Genomic DNA, 24688 nt, shown 5'->3' on the forward strand with positions numbered 1-24688 from the left:
TGAAACCCACAAGTCAACCATATAGAGTAGCAACATATCACCTTCAAAGATTGTGTCTAATGGTGCTCACCGTATAATGAAAAACAAATAACATTAGGCAGAATTCAATCAAGAGCAAGTCTGTATGGCTCAATCATCAAAAATCTGATAGAATAAAACATTTTGTTATAATTAGTCATAATTAGTAAATATCAGTAACGATATTGAACACACATGTCAACTCTTTAGTGTAGTTAGATTAAATATCAGTAAGGGTATTGAACACACCATCCAGACTATTCTACCTATATCCTCAACTTTTGAAGTCGCATAACATGATAAAAAGACCAACTTTGAGACCAACTGTTGGTGGAGAATATAAGGATTGAATGGTCTAGAAGGGGAGTTGATAGACTTTTCTCCTAATACCATTTTCAAAAATACTTTCTTTTACAAAATCAGAGTTTTACAATATGATGCGCAAACAACAAACAAAAGAAAAATATTGCGGATGTTTTGAAAAATATACATTTCAATATCAATCAGAATTACATGAGACAATTAGAAATCAACACAGTCGAGATAAATGAAGCTGCATTGACAAAAAATACAACATGATCATAACTCAAGTTTTGCACATAACTCAAAATTGGATTCCGATCAAGTGGTTGTTCAATCTAAAATTATAAGTCTTTACAATTATAATCAAAAGATAGAATACTCAATGAGTTAGATCCATCATAGACCAAAACTTATATAATAAATCATTATAAGTAATGTAAAGATTCAAATTATATGATATTCTATAAAGGCAAAAAAATTTAAAATGTAATAATATGCACAAATGTAAAAGAGGTAAGGAAAAGAAAAATGTATACCAAATTTATAGTGGTTCAATTCATCCGTCATCACTAGAGATTAATATACTATTGTATGGTTTCAAAATTTAAATTGTAGGGTCTTCCATTTTTTGTAAAATTAATACACAATTTTTTTGGTGCAACATATAATCAACAACATTGAATATTACAAGATAATTGATTTAGTCGATACATGTCTAAATTGATTTTCCCTTATTTTGTAGTAGAACAATGAAACTGCAAACTTTCAAGAACTTCACTTGATCTTGATCCAACATTCTTGCTAGACACAAAAAATCTGCTCCAAGATTCTGTTATGCAGTGACTTTTACTTAATCCTATTGATTCCTTGTCTAAGTGTTTGTTCTACACAAGAATGATTGGATAGTTCTCAACTTTGTTATGCAACAACCTTTACATGATTCTACCAAAGTATTAAATGGAGTATAGAGAAACTCTTCTCTCACCGAATGTAAATCTCTAGATTACATAGACAAAAAGAGATTCTTTATCTTGATACACACAACAAAACTTCACAAAAAAATATTAGCTTCTCTAATGTAGCTTGGATCTACCATTCAAACCCAAACTTTAAAGTTGAGCCACACAAAATGGTTTTTTGATTCAAGAATGAAGACGATGAAGGTTATCTAAAGAATCTCACACAACACAGCTTAGATCTCACCAGATCAACATTCTATGAACTTTTTCTAAAGGTTGAAACAAGGAGGAAATGTACTTGTGAAAGGAAAACACCTCATGTATTTTTCTCTAGATATTTGAAAATATGGATTTGATCTTACTTGATCTCTTTCTAGAGGAATGTTATCTCTTTTGAGATATCAACATTAATATTAACTTTGAAAATTGAGATTTTTTTTATATAGGTGTTAGATGTTAGGCACAAAAAGATGAAAGAAAGAACAAACGATTTGAGTCAAATCACAATGTTATAATTTGAATCAACAAAAAGAATGACTTGAATTAAGGTAGTAAAATGAAGAAGTTTCCATATTTATTGAATCAGGGTCTGTACTTGTTAAGAATTTATTAGAATTAATTAGTCATCAATTATAATTGATTAGTATTATTAATATTATATTAAGAGTATTGATTATGTTATCTTATTGTGTACAACCTATATGAGTATAAATATACACTCAGTGTGATCTCATTAGACACACAACAATATATAGAAAACACAATTTTAATATGGAATCAAAAGTTGAGGGTTTCACAATCCTTTCTATTTTTCCCTAGTAACCTTGTTGTTCCTAATACACACGATTATTGTATGTCTCTGCCACCATGCATCTAATCACTAACGTGCTGATCAGAAGTAGCTTCATCAAAGTCTTGAAAAGTCTCTGATGACGCGTGGCCTCTGAAAAGCATCAGGTTCTGAGACTCAGAAAAAGAATAAGGATTACTTCTAATTTTTTTTATAAAAATACATGTGTCTGAAAATTGCTATGCTAGCTGTGAAGCTATTGGGGCATAATCTGTAGAGTAATAATGCTTTACTCTTTGGATTCTCCATGGCCTCTCTCTCTTGTTATTTATTACTTTCTCTTAGTACTTCTTTATCTTAGTTGTTGGTTTTCCAAAAGATTTTATGTGATTTGTTTTTTCAAAATCTAGTTGTCTCAAATATTTCTCTCTCTTGGTTTTGCCTTTTCATTCCCTATTTAAATTGATCTCTCTCAGTCTAAGTTTTTCATTCTGGTTTTACAACCTGTCTCTCAAACCTGGTTGACACAGTTGTGCAACCTGTAGCGGGGTATTCGTTACCATTAGAGATATTGACTAAATCCAAGGTAAATCATACAAGTCGAGTCGCCACCGCACTTCTATTTATCCAAAGGAATGGTTAGTAAGCGAACAAAAACCTAAAAGTTTTATCGAATCAAAAACTAGTAAAAATGTCAGAGATCTGGGTAAGGGGGTTGGTTATGCTATGGGAAGGTTTTAAGCACCAAAACATCCTAGGTACTCCTAGGGAGTCCTTTTCACATTTGTTGTAAAGTTGGTATTTTGTGAAAATTTGTTTGTGCAAACATGATTGAAGGGATGAGAAGAGAATGTACAAGTTTATTTACATTTTGTGTTTGGATGGATGAACCCATTGCCTACGTACCATCTTTAAAAGATTAGGATCAAAACCTCGTAGTTCGGGGTAAAAATTTCAAAATGAGTTGGTGAATTGATTGATCCAAAAGCCTTAAGGTCATTTGTTATCCAAGGGAGAAAACTCAACCTAAAACCACAAATCCACCATGTGAGGATAACTTCAACATGCTAGTGAGGGGTTAACCCTATAATAAGTATGGAAGACTCATTGTCCATCACTAAGGATATAGTAAGAATTACATCTACCTCAAGGATAACTCAAACTAATAGCTAAAGGTTATGAATTTTTTGACTAAGAGAGAGTGGCCATTGAAACCACAAAAAGTATTTGAATGAGTTATATTTACCAATGAAAAGTATGTACAAAATGGTCAAAGTTGACTTAGGAGTTCAATTCAAATAAGTATTATGAGAAGAAAGTTTGAAAATCAAAAGCATAAGGCTTAGGTTTCTAATGTTGAAAAGAAATGTTAAATGTTTGCACAAAGGTTTTGGCTTGGGTTAGAGTGGAGAGAAGAAGAAGAATGGCTAGAGTCCTGACATACAAGAAGTAAGGGATAAGAGAACAAGACCACAAATGGAGTTCCTCTCTTGAGATCAAATTGATGATCCAAGTAGCTCCCATCCTTTGGAATAAGCAATCACATAAGCATAAACTCAAGCAATCAACAATCAAATGAACTCTTGGAAAGCTCCTCAATGTATCTTGGATTCCTCTCTCTTAGAAGCTCATGGTAATGGTTCCTCAATTTGGATCAAGGTGGAATCCCTAGCACAAAAAAAACACACATCAAAAAGTTATATAATGCAATCAAAGAATGGACAAGAGGGAGTTTAGAATATGGTCATTTCAATGTTCATCTTCAAGTTTTAAGCATTCTAAAGGCATGAGGCCTAGTTGCTCTTTGACATTTAAGCATTCTAAAGGCATGAGGCCTAGTTGCTCTGCAAACTCCATTAGCTTGGGTAAAGTCCTAAAGTCTAAGTCCATTTTGTCCAATTCTTTGCATTTGGTTCACAACAAACAGACAAACAAAAGCACAAAAGATATATACACACACTACGCCAAATAAGGGAAAAGAGGGCGCTTATTTTGGCCTATAACAGCGCTTTTAAGCGCCCTCTAAAGTGGCACTGGCATAGGTAAAGACAGCGCTTTTTTTCCTGGAGAAAGCGCTGTCTAAAGTGGCCCTTTAAGGGCCACATTATAGTGCGCTTTCAGAAAAAAAAACGCCCTCTGGAGTAGTCCATAAAGGGACACCTTAGAGGGCGCTTTCTGGAAAAAGCGCCCTCTAAAGTTGTCAATGTAAAGTGTTTAGAGGGCGCTTTCTGGACAAAGCGCCCTCTAAAGTTGTCAATGTAAAATGTTTAGAGGGCGCTTCCTACAGAAAGCGCCCTCTAAAGTGTTAGTTATTTTAAAAAAAATTGTTTGAAAAATAGTGGATATTTAATTGGTAACCTGTTCGCATGCTGCAAAAGTGTAAAATTCATATTGATTTCATCCTTTAATCCAATGTTATACACCATTAATCCATTGATATATACAACATGAATCCATTTATATACAACATTAATCCTCCATATATACAACATTAATATATGATTCTTTGATCAACAATATACAACAACATATTCATGATTTAGTAAAAGTACAACAACAATATACAACATATATACAACAACAGCATACAACAACATTCCATACATATATGTACAACAATATACAACCTAGCTATATGATTCTTTGATCAACAATGAATTGACATAATTCATCCTTCATTTCATCCAAATGAGCTCTTGAGTAAGATTTGTATTCCTCAAAGTACTACAATTAAGAGAATAAAACATATTCATGATTTAGTAACAAATTAGATGAAATATCCGATAATATTAAAATAAACCCTAAGTTATTATTCCATACCATTTTTGGGATGTCTATACGATTCAACGCAATGATATCTCTCATAAATCTCAATACAAAAAATCCGCAATCGACCGAATTGTTTTGCTGAGGACACTACACAGAAAAACAAACAATATATATATAGTTAATTTCTTACAAACACTATTATAAGCAAAAAAACAAACACTATTATAAGCAAAAATAAGATACTTAATATATACCTGAACTCTGACCCAGGTAATGTCCTTCCTATTACGGTAATTCTTTTTCGATCTAAATTTTAGTATTGCCCTAACAAAATAAAAACGTATATTGAGATCAATCTGACAGACATAATTAAATATACAAATACACACGAATATTTAGGGGAATTTCACTTACACGTCAACCGTCTTCTTCATACTCGGATATTTACTCCAATCACCCGATAACGAATCGAGATAATACACCATTAGTCTCGAAAGATCCATAGCAACCAACACCCAGTGACCACTGTAAAATAAAACAAAAATTTAGATGCATGAAAATTTTCTACGTAAAAGATATACATAGATTAGAATGATATTATTAGAAAGAAAATCTAACCCGTTGCCAGAATTAAACGGTAAAAAATACAAACTGGGTGTAGTATTATCGCCGGCCGCCATGAATCTATCGACTAGTTCATTCTTTACGGATGTTGGATTTTTCGTTATTAACGTTGTGTTGATACGGGAAGCAGCAATAAAATTGAATCGGTTACACAATTCAGCTCCCCGCATCAATGTTACATACATATACCTTAAATAGAAACATAATAAACATTAGACTACTCATTGAAATGTGTAAATAAATTGTTCAACTAAGTAAATAATAGATTGATCGGAGTACCATATGTATGTATGAATGACAGCGATGCCCAATTCTTCGTGTTCAAAAAGTTGTTGCATGTCCTCCTTTGCAATTATTTCGGAATGAGCAATTCCGAAAACACCTTCATCAAAATCTACAATACGGATGGTGCCGTGCATAATATCGGACTCTTCCACCATTTTCTCAAGACGCATCATAATTTGAGATTTTGTCCCGGACGTCGTTGGAATATCGTTACCAGCTTTTTTCAACTTTCGACCGGGAACCTAAAAATTCATATAAATTAAATCATGATTTTTTGTGATGCAACAGAATCGTTGCGTATATAATTCAATGGGTATATATTTGTACCTCTTTTTGAGATGCAACCGACTCGATGCGTCTTGAAATCCCTTTACCAGCTTTATGTGTGGGTCTTGTAGGAGTCTAACATTACCATGTAATAAGGATTGATTAAATATCATAATTGTAGCTGAATTGAAATGTGAATACTAAATATTCATAATCATCTAGAACATATATACCTCGGCATCTGAGAAAATTAGATCTGACGGTCATCCAACAAAGGATCCGACTGCATCTCGCATCAACGTTGTCTCTGAAACAACGTCAGGTAATGGTAGAAGCGCGTTGGTATCTAATACAAGGTCAACCGAAACTTTCATATATCCCACCAGGAGGGGATTATGGTGAAGTAATTCACCCGAAGTGTTGTGCACTTTTCCCTTGCCAACCATGCGATAAGTTGGTGACGATAGATACAGCTGACAAGGTGTAATGCCCTAAACCAATAATAAATGTTATTGTTAACGTGTATATGTGTCAAGTAAAAAAGTGCTATTTTAATTTCATAATAACATATATAATTACCTCGGGAAATTTCGGTTGACAATTGATACTAGCTCGGTCACTAGTATCTTTTGCCTCGGAAGCGCACCTTTCCTCTCTATACCTTGCATTCTCCTTTTGCAGTTCGAGTACTTGTGCCCTTAACTCCGCCAAGGTCTCCATGACCTCTTTGTTGGTAGGATTTTTTGTTTTTGGTTTTTTATAAAATGACGACGGAGTCACACCAAAACCCTTACCCCTCACACGACCGGAAAACTCAGGAACATTTAGTACTCGACTAAGTACGCTCCTGCAATCCTGGACCTCGGTTGAAGGTAAGGTTTGGGATAAAGTCTCCTGAAATATTATTAGAGGAGATTAAAAATGAATTATATGTCTAACAAAATTTTCGATATAATTAAAGAAATAATGTTGCATATACTTACACATTCGTCATAAACATTTTGGACCGCTTCAACGACAACCCCATCCTTCCCAACCCGAGCAGCCTTCCACAATACGTGCTCCGGAAGAGATGTTGCGTCACTTTTCTCCTCGGCTAGCTACAAATTGAATCAGATTATAAGATCATCAATTATAACATATTGTGACAATATATAAGCTCATAGCATTTGAATATACTCACAATTCTTTGTTGTAACCGTGCATATCCCGTACGCCCTTTTTTGTACGGATACGCGGGTTTTGATGCCCTTTTCCGATTTTTGTCGCTTACTTCCTGGATAAAAAAGTTTAAGGCATATTAGAACCAAGTAACTTAACAATTGTATAATACCATAATTAATAGACATTACATGGAATTTTTCGTTTCTTCGTTTGGCGACAAAGTTATCCCATTCTTCGGCTGAAATAATCTCGGCATACTTCATTGGCCGTTCTGCTTCAACAAAGTTTCCTTCCTCATCCTTGAGAAATTTGTTGGACAAAAAGGATCGAAATCCTCAGAGTCTTTTTCCGGCCAATTGAATACAATATTTTTTCCGGCTTTCATCGATGTGAAAGGATCTCTAAAAAACATACAAATGGAGTGTGTTATTATAAGTAATATTATAACAATATATGGTCAACAAATAGTCAACAAAAAAAACATATAATAATATATGGTAAGTACCTGTATCTCGGACCATATTTTTTCTTTGCCAACCTTCAATTCCGGACTTCTCCAATTATCACATGTAATCGGAATATGTTGTCGAACAAGGGAACCAATGTAACTTGCCAACATTGAACCGTTAGGCTCAATTAGTTGGTCTTCAGCACTCCAATGTACTTCGAATTTTTCACCCTTGTCTCTTGCACGAATGATTGACTTCATAACAGTCAATCCTCGTTTGATTTCTTTTTCAACATTGTTACGTGATCCACTCGCGTCATGGGTATCGTCTTGGTTAGCCATTTTATCTGTAATATAGAAATGATTCAATAAGACCCAAGTAAGACAATGACCATATTCGTGAAGCTACACGAAAAACACATTCATATACCTTCCATTTCTCTCATGTTACAACAATCTAAACTCTCTCTTTTTTTCATCATTATTGAATACAAACTCACACACACCTACTGCATACAAAAGACCAATACAAACTTATGGTGTTTGGAACATGAACAAACTTGCATCCACAATCATCAAACTTCCAAGCACAAGCTCAAACACACTCCAAATGACATCAGTTTTCAATCAAAAATAAAAAACCTTACAACAAGGTGCTCATGAACACCATATAGTGCTCGTTTGCCCTAAACAACATTAATCAACATAATGCACAAAATGTAAAACTCAGTTTAGAAAATGCCCTAATCAAACACCTGAAGAAAGTGAACGGTAACGATGGAGAAGAGAAATACCTTCAAGGTGACGGTAACGATGGAGAAGAAAGTGAACAACGACGGTGGACGCAGATAACTCAGTGAACGTGAACGCAACAGCAGAAAAAGGCGACGGCGACGACGACGGTGAGGGAGGGAGAACGAACGGATGACGAGAGTAATCGCAGTAGAGAGTAATCGCAGTAGAGAGAAAACCCAGTTACGTAAACGAAATAGCATATAGAGAGGGAAAATAAAGAGACATGCAGTATATATGTTATAATTTTAATGTTTAATAAAGGACCTTAGAGGGCGCTTGTGTAAAAAAAGCGCCCTCTAAAGGGGGCCTAAGAGGGCGCTTCTAAAAGCGCTCTCTAAGGCTTTCCAAAAGCGCCTTATAAACTGGAAATGTACATGGACTTAGAGAGCGTTTTTTAAAAGTGCCCTCTAAGGGTACCCTTAGAGGGCGCTTTCATAAACGCGCCCTCTATTGGTGTCCCTCCATTTCCTCATTATTTTTTCGCTTCACTTTAGAGGGCGCTTTGTTACAAAAGCGCCCTCTAAAGTGCGTTGTCTATTCCTCCTTATTTTTCTCTTCACTTTAGAGTGCGCTTCTTTAAGAAAGCGCCCTCTAAGGTGCGCTGTCTATTCCAGTTTTTGGCGTAGTGACAATTATATGCTCAAGTGAGCAAAAGGCAAATGACATTAACATAAACATGTGCTCCAATGAGCAAAGGAAAAAGCAAATGAATAATATGTACAAGAATAATAAATTGCATAAATGTAAAGTGCAAAAAGTAAATGTTAATGGTTAGTGGTTAGTAGTTAGTGTGCCATAAGGCAAATTTAGCGCTATCTTAAGCAATCGTAATTGGACTTATGTAGAAGTCACAACTATCTGAGGGCGGTCAATAATAATGTAGGCAACAACACAAGTTAGAAGTCTTGATTAGTGAACCAAGTTCCAACAACTTGCCATGCCAAAAGAAAAAGAGAATTGATCTTGTATTGGTTTAAGCCTTTTGTATGATTTAGCAAGCAACCTATCCTTAATACAAAGCCATTCACTAGATCATTTGATCAAGATGAATTAGATTTGGATTGAGGAAGATCAAACCTTCTTAATCAATACTAACTTATCAACCTTTAACTCATTGATCAAAAGGAAAAAGAAGAAGAAGAAGAAGATGAATAATGGAAATGGAAATGAAAAGAATAAAGTGCATTAGATGAAATAGAATGTATCAATCAACAAGTGTTGACCAATGACATTGAGGATCATGGTCAAACAATCAAAAACAGAAGTGAGATGAAGATTGGAAGTCAAGAAATGAACAAAATATTTTTAGGCATTTTTAATATTCAAAAAATAAACTTGAATTAAAATATTAAAGAAATGTCAAACTTCAAAATCACTTCATATCAACTTTGAAAAGTCCAAGTGATTTATCCTAAGTTCAACAAGGTCAAACAAAATTTGACGAAAAATTTCAGCATTTTTAAAAGTCAGAAACTATTTTTAATCAATTAAAAATGAATAAAAATAACCTAATTGAACTAAAATCTCAAATAAATCTCAAATCAATTAAAAAATTGATGAGAATATTTTTCATAGATCCATCATCATTCAAATAGGTTAGGAAAATATTTTTGTATTTTTTGAATATCAACAACTAATTAAAATGAATTAAAAATAAACAGAAAAGAGAAAATTCACAAAAAATATCAAATGACAAAATAAAAAATATTAAAAATCATTTTTAGAAACTAGAATTTAAATGAAGAATAATACAATTGGTCCCATATTTTTTGGATTAAAAATGAAGAAGTTATGAATTTTTGAAAATAAAGGAAATAAAAGAAATAAAATCAGAAATTAGAAAAAGAAAAAACCAGGAGCGTCTGATCAAGCCTCATTAATTGACGTGGTTGATCAGACGGATGTGAGATGCGCGCTTACCATGTACATAAGTCAAGCGCGAAGCATCATGGATTAAATGAAGTCAAACATAACAAGGGCCAGGATTAGATCGTGGTCAATGGATCCAAGGGCTATGAAGCCATCCACGTGTGGACGGTGGTGGAAACCACCGTCTTCTCCGGTGAGAAGCCAGAATCCGGCCACCAGTTGCAGGTTTTCAAACCTCAATCAAACTGCACGATTCTTATACCAAAATGAAGCTAGGGTGATGTACATCACCCCTGTAACCTTGAATTGTACTCAATCTTTCTATAGAATAAGAAATCTGAGCTGGAAGATTTAGGTACATAAATTGCAGTTCATTAAAACACAAAATCAAATATTTAGTTTTTTTTCTTTTCAAAATTTTGTGCATTTAAATTGTTTTATTTTTTATATTTTTATTGTTCTTCTCTTTCTTTTCAAATAATTTTGATAATGACAAAAGAGGAGAAAATGCATAGAATATTTAAGAAGAGATTAAAGTATGAAACTTGAACAAAGCAGTTTCTGCCAAAACAAATTTTGAATTATAAGCTTTAATGTTATTATATTTTTGAGTAATTTATCTTAATAACTAATTTTAATTAAACAAAGACAATGACTTAAGGAAAGTTACAAACTTTACCCTAATGAACTGTTAGACAAAAGGAAGAGCTTTTAAATCTCAACCTAAGGTCTGCCAAACTTAGGGGGCGCTTACAAACCTCAGACCATGCTGTTAGGAGTTGTTGATTAAAATTATAGGATTAAATTAACATAGATAAAGAGTTAATGGGAGCTTACAAACCTTAAATCTTGTCTTAATGGAATATCAAACTTAGGGGGAGGTTACAAATCTCACCTTAATGGACTGTCTAACTTAGGGGGAACTTACAAACCTCATACTCTAATGTTATAATGTGTTAATTAAATCATCAATCATTATTCTTAAATAAATTTGTTTGTCGTCATCAAAAAAGGGGGAGATTGTTGGAACAAGATTTGTTCATGCCCTTAAAAGGTTTTGATGATAACAAAGTATTTAAAGAACAATGAGATTTACTAATGGTTGTTCAAGTGTGTAGGATCAAAAGATATTAACCTTGATATAAATTAAGTTAATCACTTATAAGAATCATTAAAGAGAAGCAAAGTTATTATGAATCTAAAGGATCATAACCAAGTCTGCATGATCTGAAGTCAAATATATCAAGGTTTCAAGCTATCAAAAAACTCAGTTCCATAAAGAAGTGATTCAGATTCTGATTGATCAGAATCTGTAAGTTATTCACCAGCATCTAAAGGCTTCAGACTCTGGTCTAGATCCAGCCTCTGATGTGAAGGAGAAGGGCGATCCAAAATGCAGCGGAAAAAAAAATTTCTCCTTTAGTGATCCTTATGAATGGGCATGATCAGTGATAGAATAGTTACCTCTTGTGACAATTGAAACCTTTGATGCAGATCTATGGAGCGATCACGAACGTTGAACGATGCCAACGCCTCTACTCAGTCCACATGAACAAATTCCTTCAATCTCAGTGCTAGCTGTTACGAATGAAGGCTTTAAGTGTGTATGTGTGTGTGTGTGTGTGTGTGTGTGTGTGTGTGTGTGAGTGAGAGAGAGAGAGAGAGAGAGGGAGAGATAGAGAGAGAGAGAGGAGAACGAAAATGCAACCGCAACAAATGCTTCTGCACAAGGGTTCTATTTATAGAACCACTTGTGTGGGCTTCAAGCTAAAAATCCCACTTAAGTGTAAGTGGCCCATATTTTATAATATGCCAAAATCACTTAAGCGTGTGGTACCTTACCATATTTCGTATATCTACTTAAGTACACCGTACCTTACGATGTTCTACAATTCACTTAAGTACACCGTACCTTACGATGTTCTATAATTCACTTAAGTACACCGTACCTTACGGTGTTCCTTAGTTACTCTATCTCTCATCAATCCGTCCTTTGTGTGTGACCCTGTAGGTTTTCGCGGCATTGGCAATTATATTAAATCATGTATTTAACATAATAAACAGTGAGCGGTATCTAGCAACACATCATTGCTACCCAAGACACGAAAATGTCATGTGATCTGACAAATCCTTCTGTGATAATACTTATGTGCATAATTACCCTTTTGCCCTTATGTCTATATTGAACACAAGGCATAGACAGTGTCATCCTTGTCCAGTTCAATATTGGCCCATAAACATTTATCTTGTTATGCAAGATGGGCAAATTCCATCTAGGTCACGCATGTCCTTTAGCATGCTTCGTGGAGTACCCATCAACTGTCTTTATGGTTATCCAGTTACGGACAACGTTGATCAACAATAAAGCACTCGACTCTACATCTAGGGTCCATAGTGGTTTCAGGTCGAAGGGTGGTACACACCATTATCACCATGAGAATAACTTATGACACTTTGCATAACATTCTATATAGTATTCTCATAGCGGGTCAATCCAGTACAAATATTACTCTTAACATTCATACCTATGTTTAAGACTTGATAACTCCTTATCCATGATCCATGAGATGTGATCATCAGTCTATATACATAATAGTCTTAATGCTTCAATGTTATCCCACTTCACAATAAAGCTTGACTACGGATACTTTAAGAATAATGTCCTTATGTTTAATGTGATCTCATGATCAAGTCACACTTGATACATTAAACGGACTAGCTATCCTAGGGAATTTATTAAACAAACATAATAAAGAAAAAAGTCTTTTATTATTAATAAATAATTCGATACAAGTACTAAAATTATTGGCCTCTAGGGCTTACACCAACATCTAAAGGCTTCAGACTCTGGTCTAGATCCAGCCTCTGATGACCACTCAACTTCTGAAAGACTGAAGAGCATATGATCCGTACACCATACCAAAGCAATATTGTATTATTAAAGCCCATAATTCTGGACAAAGTCTACTAGAGTTTGTTTTGCGAGGCTTAAGTAATAAAGATATGACATCTTCAGTTTGCTCTACCTGTTGGTAGATATCTAGTACCTTGAAAGGTACTGAGAGTGTTAATACTATTAAATGGACAAAGCTTCATACTAAATGCTAATCTCTAACGACTCTCTTGGCATACTTCTTCAACATGCCTGCTCATTATGTTCAAACTCTCTAATGACTATTTTCCTAATCCTATAAAAGGAAGTTCAAGGATATGAAGAAGATGCTGAAGATGATTGATCAAGTTGATCAACATAGGTTCGTTGACTTTGATTGAAAACTCTAAATATGCTAAAGATTCAAATACCGTGGAAGTCTTTGAATATGTTGTTAATAGAACCATACAACACAAAGATGATATGATACAAGCAAGAACACTTATGTATATACGTTAGCTTGTACAATAGGGTCTTAAGATTTCTTACCGTTGCTAATCTTAGAAATCTTAGAGACATAAGGATCTGTGTTGTACCTATGCCCTAGAGGCCAATACTTTTGGTACTTGTATCGAATTATTTATTAATAATAAAAGGCATTTTCTTTATTATGGTTGATTAATAAAGTCCCTAGAATAGATAGTCCGTTTAATGTATTAAGTGTGACTTAATCATGAGAACACATTAAACATAAGGACACTATTCTTAAAGTATCCGTAGTCGAGCTTTAGTGTGAAGTGGGATAACATTAAAGCATTAAGACTATTATGTTTGTAGACTGATGATCACATCTCATGGATCATGGATAAAGAGTTATCAAGTCTTAAACATAGGTATGAATATTAGGAGTAATATTTATACCGGATTGACCCGCTATGAGAATACTATATAGAAAGTTATGCAAAGTGTCATAAGTTATTCTCATGGTGATAATAGTGTATACCACTCTTCGACCTGAAACCACTATGGATCCTAGATGTAGAGTTGAGTGCTTTATTACTGATCCAACGTTATCCGTAACTGGATGACCATAAAGACAGTTGATGGGTACTCCACAAAGCATGCTGAGGGACATGAGTGTCCTAGATGGAATTTGCCAATCCTGCGTAACAGGATAAATGTCTATGGGCCCAATATTGAACTGGACAAGGGTGACACGGTCTATACCTTGTGTTCAATATAGACATAAGGGCAAAGGGGTAATTATACACATAATTATTATCACAGGAGGTTTTGTCAGATCACATGACATTTTCGTGACTTGGGTAGCAGTGATGTGTTGCTAGATACCGCTCACTGTTTATTATGTTAAATGCATGATTTAATATAATTGCCAACGCCGCGAAAACCTATAGGGTCACACACAAGGACGGATTGATGAGAGATAGAATAATAAGGAACATCGTAAGGTACGTGTACTTAAGAAGAATACGAAATATGGTAAAGTACCAAATACTTAAGTGATTTTGGCATATTCTGAGATATGGGCCAAAATGCACTTAAGTGGGCTTTTTGGCTTGAAGCCCACAAGTGGTTCTATAAATAGAACCCCTTGGGTAGAAGCATTTACACTCCAGACAACACAACTGAAGAGTTGGAATTTCGTATCTCTCTCTCTCTCACTCAAAGCCTTCACTCACAAACAGCTAGCACTGCGATTGAAGGAATCCGTTCGTGTGGACTGAGTAGAGACGTTGTCATCGTTCAACGTTCGTGATCGCCCCGTGGATCTGTATCAAAGGTTGATCATTGTCAGAGATCTGCACCAAAGGTTTGAATCTCCACAAGAGGTAACGATTCTATCACTGATCATGCTCATTCGTAAGGATCATTAAAGGAGAAATTTATATTCCGCTGCGCCTTGGATGGCAATTCTCCTTCAGAAAGGTACTGAGAGTGTTAATACTATTAAATGGACAAAGCTTCATACTAAATGCTAATCTCTAACGACTCTCTTGGCATACTTCTTCAACATGCCTGCTCATTATGTTCAAACTCTCTAATGACTATTTTCCTAATCCTATAAAAGGAAGTTCAAGGATATGAAGAAGATGCTGAAGATGATTGATCAAGTTGATCAACATAGGTTCGTTGACTTTGATTGAAAACTCTAAATATGCTAAAGATTCAAATACCGTGGAAGTCTTTGAATATGTTGTTAATAGAACCATACAACACAAAGATGATATGATACAAGCAAGAACACTTATGTATATATGTTAGCTTGTACAATAGGGTCTTAAGATTTCTTACCATTGCTAATCTTAGAAATCTTAGAGACATAAGGATCTGTGTTGTACCTATGCACCACTGATAAGAGTATCAAGTGCATCTGTAATTACTATTCTAAACTACTTATTAGAATATGTAAGAAGTCTCTTGTCGAGTGCCTGAGCAAAAAAGTCTCTTTTTGGATAGATTGAGCATTTAAGTATCATGCCCGCGGGCAGAGCAAAAGTCTCTTTTTGTATAAATTAAGCATTAAAGTCTCATGCTTGCGTAGAGCAGAAGTCTCTTTCAGGATTTGATTGAGCATGAAGTCTCTTTCCGTGGGATAGTGCAGGAAGTCCTGAACGGGTTGTTCAGGCAATGAAGTTTGTTGCTTGTTGTTTAATTGAGCAAGTTGTAATCTGATTGATTATAGTGAAAATCTCTTGTGCTGCAAGGGGACTGAACTACTCTCGGTTTGAGAGGAACCAAGATATATTGTGTGTCTCTTTATTTACTTTTGCATTTATATTCCAATGTGCAACAAACTCTAAAGTCAGACTCTTACTTGGATCAGAATCTGAGCTTGACATCTTAGGTTCTGAACAGGTTTGAGAAAAAGAAGTAAATTTTCATATACACAATTCAATCTCCCTTCTTGTGTATACTTTTTTAACCTTAATATATGTCAAAGGTTCCTTATGCCAGTGACATTGATTGTTTAATGTATATTATGGTATATCCTAGACCAGATTTGACACAAGTTGTAAGTCAAGTTAATAATTTTATGTCAAAAGTGATCAAGTGTCATTGGGAAACAATCAAGTGGATTTTCAGGTACTTGAAGGGTACAAGGGGTCATGATTTCTTGCTTAACATTGAAAATAACGATCTTTCAGTTGTAGGATATATTGATTCAGACTATGTTTGTGAAAGGGATGATAAAAGGTCTACAGTAGGGTACGTCTTTACTTTATCATGAGGGCTTATTTGTTGGAAATCATTGGTCCAATCCATGTCGACAACTGAATCAGAGTACATGACATCAAGTGAAGTTGCTAAAGAAGCCTTATATCTTACAAAATTGGATAAGAGATTTGGGTGTTGAGCATTGAGGAGTTCGGTTGCATTGTGATAGTCTTTGTGACATTTATTTGGTAAACAATCGGGTTTATCATGCTAGGACCAGGCATATTGATGCGGGGTTTCACAAGATTATAGAGTTACTTGCATTTGGACACATATTACTTGAAAATATTCATACTTTAGAGAATGCAACTGATATGTTGATCAAGCCAATCATGAGTGACAAATTCAAGCATTGCTTGAACTTGTTACATATTTCTCAAAGTTAAGTAGGATATGTCCTCGATTGTCAGGATGTGATATTCGTCAATGTGGTGATTGTTGAGTATGACTTATATTAAGACAAAGAGAAACACAATATGTGAAGATTCCAAATGAGTCTTAAGCCCAATTGTTTGTGGTGGGTAGGTGACTAAGGGTGCAGAAGCTGTAGCTCCACGCGATACAGTTTAGGGATATTATTGTAAATTGAGTCGTAGTATTATATATATTGTCTGTAATATTGTAACCCCAATTATTAGACAAAAATCAAAGAAACTATAGTTACTTTATAGTCACATAGGTAGACATAATTAACCAAAGTCCATTAAGAAAATTCATTCATGTTGATTGATTTTTTTATGTTCTAACATATTCATTCATAATAAAATTAGTTTAAAAAATTTTAAAATTTAATATGATTTAAATAAATAAAAATAATTTAAAATTAAATTTGATTAATTTCTTACAAATACATTATGAAGTTTTATACATAATCAAAATGAAATGGAGTATGTGTGAGTAAATCAAACACTAGCTTCAACATAATGGGCAAAAACGTGTCACAACTGACATTTGTTAAAGTGCATTGTTGCCTTGAACATAGTTAGATACGTGGCAACAAGTACAGAAACTAAATAAAACACTTTTTCACCATGAGAGGGAAAAAATGGATAAACGTTTTGTCTTCCTTTTGTTACTGTTTCCATTTCCACTTGCAAAGCTTTGTAAACAATATCATTCATTCCAAGCTTCCATGGATGCTCTCTCTGTGAAGCAAGCAAGGTATGAACAATATCATTCATTCCTATCTCAACTTATTTCATAAATATAGTAATTTGCAAATGATCTTTTGCTTCTGCTGTTGCAAAAAAAGGGTTTGAATCCGTAGGAACTTGGCATGTAAATTGCTTCTCATCATCATTATCTCATTCTATTAGTATGTATCCAAGAGCAAAACACTTGATTAAATCCAAATGATTGATAAAAAAGTTACTACATTCATATGTATCAAATGCCTTTTTAATGTTAATTTTAAGGGATATAGGTTTCTAGTTTTCAATGATATATAAGCACCACCAGGCTAGAATTCAGGTTTGGAAAGTTCCTTTAGTTGTAGTCTCAGAAATATCTCTTTATCTTCTACAGGATTCTTTTGTATGCTATAGGCTCTAACCATAGGATTCTTTTGTATGCTATAGGCTCTAACCATAGCTTAATACAACTCCTAGGTGAGTTTTTATTCATGTGCATTGAAATTCAATTGTTGCTAGATTGGGAGGGTCAAGTGAGTGGGTATCAGATTTTAAATCCCACATTGTCTATTTCATAAAATTAACTATGCTGCTTACGTATAAACAAAAGGACCTCTGATTACTAACAATTATGGAGCCGTGTGTTGATGACATAGCGAATTATTCTTTCGCCTTTTACTAAAGAATACTGTGTCAGCGTCACAATTAGCGGCATACGCTAGTTTTTGGAAGAGTCCTCTTAATTGAGGTTCTGCAATTTAGTTTAAGGTTATAATATTTTTTCTACCATCAGCTTCACTAGACAAGAGCAAAACGGAAGGGATTCTTCTCGTAACACACATTTTTGTAAAATAGATAGTAACTAATAAATTGTTTGTTGAAGCTTTGCATTTCTGCTATTCTGTCGTGTCTCGAGATCCATAAATTATTTTGTTGAAGCTTTGCAAAAATTTTAAGCTATTCAGCAATGCAAACATAGTCCACTAGCGAGAATCGCGTCTCGAGATCCATAAATTGTTTTGTTGAAGCTTTGCAAAAAAATTCTGCTATTCAGCAATGCAAACATAGTCTCCTTGCGAGAATTGCGTCTCGAGATCCTTGCAAGCTGCCGCAGCTACATATAGATCACATGCTTCATGACTGAATTTCCGATTCTGGTCAGCACAAGATTTGGCAACGGCGCAAGTTTGTCTAAAAACCTAATTTATTCTTCATCATAATCACGCACTTCATGGAAAGCGACTAGGAATGATATTTCTTACCATCCAGAAGAGCAGTGACAAGAGGGGCTGAAGTACTTTTAGCAAGATGCTTGTAGTATGCAGCTCGTGGAGGCATGGTGAAGAAGAGGTAGCTCAATGCTCTTTTGAGCTCTTATACCATATTAGTGAATGAAACTGAACCAGAGAGAGGCTTCAGATGCTCTTTTGAATCATCTGCTTGTCTCGGACTTGTCATTCATGATTCTATCAACACCATCTTTGTCTCCTAAAGATTTTTCCACTGCATGGTTTCAGATGTAGAAAAAGTTGGGGTCAAGCTGGGAAGATGAAGAAAAATGTCACAAAGTTATATTCGGCTACACATGAGGTTGCAAATGTGAGTTGGTGTATGAATTGTTGATCCACTAAACTGATATAGACCGTGTACATACAACTCCAACACTAAATCTTAGGAACAAATATGTCCTGATTTAGATTTAAATGATGATTATCTTTCACAAAAAACGGGATGAATCAATCTCATGTCATCTGAATCCCACACCGGAATTGTTAGAATGAATAGCAAGGAAGATGAGGTATAAATAACAAGTGTGTGACACATTGCAATATACTTACCTGGATGGGGTCAATGGGTGATCATGAAGGCCCATGGCCTAGGCAAGTGACTTCCATTGCACTTAGGAGGGGTGCTTGCCTAAGGTCTACCCAAGTGGTGGAACCTACATCATAATTTGTTGCTGTGGGGCCTGCGTTCGCGCGGCCCTCTTCAAGTTAAGTTTGTAAAATACTTTTTTAAAAGGGTCACTAGACTTGTATCAATCCTGTTCAAATAAGGAGACATAAATAATTAAGTCTTGCTGTGCTTGACGAGGGTAAGTCTTGCTGTGCTTAACAGGGGTGGGAGTAATATAATGGTTTTTGTTTGTAACTTTTGGGTTTACATAATAGAAAAGCTGCTTACAAGTCTTAATCTTTCTAGATTTTGTTGGTGATGTTCCAATGTGTAATCTGATGTTTGGCAGTAGCTCAGTCTGTATACTCTATGTGCTTGCACATTTGGTGAGGTGTGTTGTATATCATCTTTCATTGGTGAGGTTTTTAAAAGATGGAACAAATCAATTAGCTCAATACAGTTCCTCTATTGCAAGGTGAGTTGTTACCTTTTGTTGTTTCATGTGTTATATTTGCATTGAAATTCAGTTGTCACTAGACTGTGATACTTTAGTTATTTAAGATAGGGTCAATTGAGTTGATAACAAACTTAAGGACCTCTGGTTGCCCTTAATTACAGAGCCGTGTGATGATAACATAGTGAACTATTCTTTCGCCTTTTACTAAAGAATACCGTGTCAGTGTTACAATTAGCGGCATATGCTAGTTTTTGGAAGAGTAAAGTCCTCTAGATTGAGGGCTTTGCAATTTAGTTCGAATTTATCATTTTCATTGATGATTTTTAAGCTTAGTTTATTTTTAAAATTTTAGAAACTTTAATACTATGATTGACAAAAATTTAAATTTATAGGTATAATGCATTATTAGGGTTCCATAAAACTAGTTGGATCATATTTCTGTGGTGTATTGTCCTTGGAACAAAATTAGCTATTTCTCTTTTTCTAGCATTTGGGCACTTGATGTTATGGTTTTGTGGCATAAAACAAAAACTTGTGATACATTACCCTGATGTCTTTCCATAACAGTATCTTGCTAGCTACTCATATTAGATTGAGGTTTCTCTGGGTGTATCTGGAATTATCAGAATTAGATGTGTTTTGGAGACTTTTTCAATGGTTAATATCTACTTTGTTCTATATAAAAAAGGAATGTTGGGTAGGATTTACTCGAGATAACTTATCTGATATGAGTAGAGAGTAATCTGTTTAAAGTGCATAGGGAAAAAAAAACATGAGATGAGTAGAGTGTGATAATTATTTTAAGATTTTCATTGTATTTGATTGAAATGTGTGACTATTGAATTGTATGTATCTACACAAACAAAAATTTCAATCCTCAGCAGATCCTTAAAATTTGGATGCTTTTGCTTTGGGGAGAAAATAAAGACCCAACAAACTATTGAGTCATGTTCAAAAGACAAACTCTAGTTTTAACCAAACACCTAAATACACTTTCCAAACCTTTCTCTAGCCCTTCAGTTGCACTCTCCAATGCTTCAAAACATTCATGTGCAACCTGCATCTTGACAACATCAGAACCTTCGCGTAAAAGGGTCCTTAAGGATGCATCCACACACTGCAGTTCATTTAAATTCTCCTCCTCACATGATGATGTCCTCCTATGCATCAACTTTGCCATTTTCAACCATTTGGTTGCCTTTGACTTGGGAGCCAAGAAAGACAAAATGGATTGAAAGATAGACATGTTCATTAGTTAACCTCTCTAAGAAACTCTTATCACAGAAACGACTTCTTGATCTTGGTTCAAAAGTGTGGAAGCTCCAAATTTACTTTCCATTTGTTTTAGAGATGTGATCAACTTTTTGACATTTTCTTCATCTTCTTTGTGAAGAAGTTATATTCGGCTACACTTGATTCGATGCTTGAATCTCCCTTTCTTCTTCTAAGAGAACAGTGAAGGGCTTCAACATTTTCTTTAATGTCTAACATGGTGTCTCTTGTAATACCACAAACATCCAAAATTTTCACCGAACCATCCAACAACTCTTCCACAAAATTCTCACCTTGATGCCGAGAAATGGCCTTTTGTGTCGATGCCATATTGAGAAAATCTTCCAATGAAATATACAAATCTTCCAGCAAAGAAAGGCCAATGGTGATTGAATCAGACGTGGATGTTGATGTGGTTTCCCATGTCTTGATTTTGCTTAGCTCTTGTTCTATTCTAGTGGAGTTAGGATGAGATGAGAAGGAAAACTATTAGAGCGAACATGGTTTTTATTGCCATATTGCTCTTTAATTTGTTCTTATTTTCTTCAAAGATAATTGTAAAGCTCAATGTTTGTGTGATGTTACCAAGCCTCTCTTTATATAAGACCTACTCGTGAATCATGATATTGTTGATAATTATTAATATCATATAGTAATAAAGAAATAAAATAGGTAGGACTTGTTAATGGAGGTGTAGAGCATGTGGTGCTTGCATGAGTTTTCCTTTGAATATGGTAAGCATGTCACATGTCAAACCAACATTGTGAATTTATTAATGGTATTCTGCAAGATCTTATATCATTGAAATGTGTTTTAGGTGCACGATGAATATCACTGGCATGTCTTTCAAGTGTTGGTAATCAGAAAACATCATTAGTATTCATCTAGTTTGCCATCTCTGTAGACACATAGCACTCGTAATTGCAATTATAAAAATAGGTGTTTCTTATTGCTTCTTACATGTCATTCATGCACACACAACCAATTAATAGAATAAAATTGTATATAATTTAGTTTGGCTTGATCATATCCAACAAGATCTGGATCTCATCTTTCGATAATCCATCTTTAACCTATTTAGCTCCTCAACAATGGAACATGCCAGGCAAATAGATACCTTCGAACCAAAACAACGCATTCTTTTTAATTAGAAACAAAGTGATTTAAGAAGTTTTATATTTAGCAAGAGTGTTTGGCACAAGTGTGACAAGTTTACTAATTTAAAGGAAAACTCGTGTTCTACCACATGCATGCTCACATGTGATTATATTCTTGAATGAAGCATGAATTGCTTGGTATTATAATTGTTAGTGTCAAAGAAGATATTAAGAATGTTAGGAAGTTGATGATATAATGGATGGAGATTTTGTAGTATTGCCATGTTGAATGAAGGTTATGAACTCACTGCTTTAAGTAGTGTGCTTAAAGAAGTTAATTGGACAAACATTTCTATCTTGTGAAGAGAACTTGGAGAGTTTCAATGAGTTGCATTGTGTCGACAGAGGAAAAAGTAATTTGTCGACTCCATAAGTGGGCTCAAGCAACCATCTTGAAGTTGGTTCAAACATTTTTATTGTACAATTCAAAACGGTTTCCAACATTCAGCCTGTGTCGTTGTTGTGGTGATATCGATTCAGCTCTAGGGAATTTCGAAGAGATGAAAGATCCAGAAGCTTATGGTGTGGATATTGTCACCTATGCTACACTTTTGAAATATACATTTTTTCAGTCTCAGTATACAACCTACTAATGAAGGTTTTCTTTTGATCTTAGGGAGAAAGTTTCATTAGGACTAGCATATTTCAGTGGTAGAGACTGCAAATGCATTTTAAATACAGGGGTATGTGATTTTGTTGCTTTTGCTGCTTTTTATTTTGCAATGCTGACGTTTTAGTTATCTTCTCCAGGCTAGGAAAGCTCCACGACAATTGAAAGGTTTTGCAAAACTGAAGAATTTAACACAAGGTTACTCTATTCAAAAGCAAGCCAGTATAACTATATCATACCACACTAACTCTTAACTTTTCACAAAATCTTTCAAATAACAGTAATTACATCAACCCAATTCTATTTCTATATTGTCACATTTTTATACAAAAGCATCATAGTAATATTCAATCTAACACAAGTGAGTTTTCAACTTCATGAAAAAAGGTCAACCACATCTAGAAGAAAAAAAGTAGTCACCTATATAAAAAAATAAAATGAAGTTAGATCAATAAACATCATCAAACTATATGTATCTAATTGAAATTGTTGAGAATCCGTTATCAATCAATTAGTATTGATTGATATTCAATTAGTCTGTAAATTATATATTTCTATTGGTATCTCTATTTTGCATATAAATATATAGCATGTGTGATCATATTCGACACACAGAGATACAATTACAACATGGTATCAGAGCCTTGATACAGTTTCCACGTGCTTGGTTTGGTCGATTCAGTTCTGCCTTGATACAGTTTGGTATGACTAGATGTGAAGCAAATCACTTTTTTTTCTTCCTCCTCCTCCACTGGTCAACACATCTTTCTTGTGGTCTATGTTGATGACATTATTATCATTGGAGAGACATAGCGTATCCAACGACTCAAAACTCATCTTTTCAAAAACTTTCAGACAAAAGATTTGGATCCACTCAGATACTTCTTAGGTATTGAAGTTGTTCAGTCCTCATCAGGCATTGCAATTAATCAACGTAAGTATGCATTAGACATTCTAATTGAAACTGGTATGCTTGACTGTCGTCCGATGGATACTCCTATGGACTCCAACGTCAAGCTTCTTTCGGGTCAGGGGGAGTGTTGAAAGATCCGGGAAGATATCTGTTGCGCCGCGAAAAAAATACAGAGTCGGCACTGAATTTTATTTATTCCAAAGGAAAAGGAAAATAGCGATAAAACCCCAAATGAAGAATGATCTCGCAACCAAGAGCGGATTGAAGTCGTTTATGCAAGGGGAAGGTTATTAGCACCACCCACAGCCATGGTACTCCATGGGAACCACTTTGTATCAATGCGTATGGATGTATTTATCTATATGTTGCTTGCTATCGAGAGATGAGATGAAAGAATAAGAGGAAGAGGAGATAAATAAGTTTTAAGTTAGTGTTGCTCGCCAAGATTTGGGCCCTTGTGCCTACGTATTCTCATACGTGCAATAAGGAAAATCAGTGCTCCGTAGTTCGGCTCACAAAATGGAATATGATTTGGTTGTTTTTACTGAACAGTATTGACGTTCGCATGCTAGGTTCAACTTGCTTGTATACTATACCATGGAAGCGAGAAGTATTTGCTTGTTTGCGGTAAAGTGGATGCGCTTGGATCACACTCTAGCAGTTAACACATTACTTGCTCACACATGAGGCTTAACGTCGTTCACGGCTTAGAAACGGAAGTAACACTCATTTTTTAAAGGTTTTGAAGAGATGTGCTAAGACAAAAAGATGATTTGATTGTCGCGGTTGATTTTATGTACGGAGACAAACATCAGACCCTGGCTATATTTGTCATTTTTTAAAGGTCTTGTAA

General features: G+C 34.8%; 1 protein-coding gene, 3 non-coding genes and 1 pseudogene across 10 annotated transcripts in view; 4 read left to right on the top strand and 1 right to left on the bottom strand.

Moving 5' to 3' along the window:
* The window catches only part of LOC127120057 (uncharacterized), a 74348-nt gene that overhangs the window by 18698 nt on the left and 30962 nt on the right, over positions 1-24688 (top strand). For 2 of the 7 annotated variants that reach the window (XR_007803016.1, XR_007803021.1), the window contains one exon: positions 19048-19498. The exons of 1 other annotated variant lie outside the window; for it this stretch is intronic. The gene's annotated coding sequence lies outside the window, so the exon portion shown is untranslated. Of the gene's footprint in view, positions 1-17422; positions 17562-18733; positions 18881-19047; positions 19499-24688 lie in introns of those variants that run through there. 4 more of the 7 variants (XR_007803023.1, XR_007803018.1, XM_051050439.1 and 1 more) reach the window with 4 other exon arrangements.
* Positions 18166-18281, top strand: LOC127124802 (U5 spliceosomal RNA). The gene has a single exon (XR_007804273.1). It is a non-coding gene; the product is annotated as a U5 spliceosomal RNA (small nuclear RNA).
* LOC127124135 (U1 spliceosomal RNA) lies at positions 19361-19520 on the top strand. The gene has a single exon (XR_007803767.1). It is a non-coding gene; the product is annotated as a U1 spliceosomal RNA (small nuclear RNA).
* On the top strand, positions 20045-20166 carry LOC127124803 (U5 spliceosomal RNA). The gene has a single exon (XR_007804275.1). It is a non-coding gene; the product is annotated as a U5 spliceosomal RNA (small nuclear RNA).
* The window catches only part of LOC127123588 (uncharacterized), a 4292-nt pseudogene continuing 424 nt past the window's right edge, over positions 20821-24688 (bottom strand).

Source organism: Lathyrus oleraceus, chromosome 2, assembly GCF_024323335.1.
Source record: "Lathyrus oleraceus cultivar Zhongwan6 chromosome 2, CAAS_Psat_ZW6_1.0, whole genome shotgun sequence".
Taxonomy (NCBI): domain Eukaryota; kingdom Viridiplantae; phylum Streptophyta; class Magnoliopsida; order Fabales; family Fabaceae; genus Lathyrus; species Lathyrus oleraceus.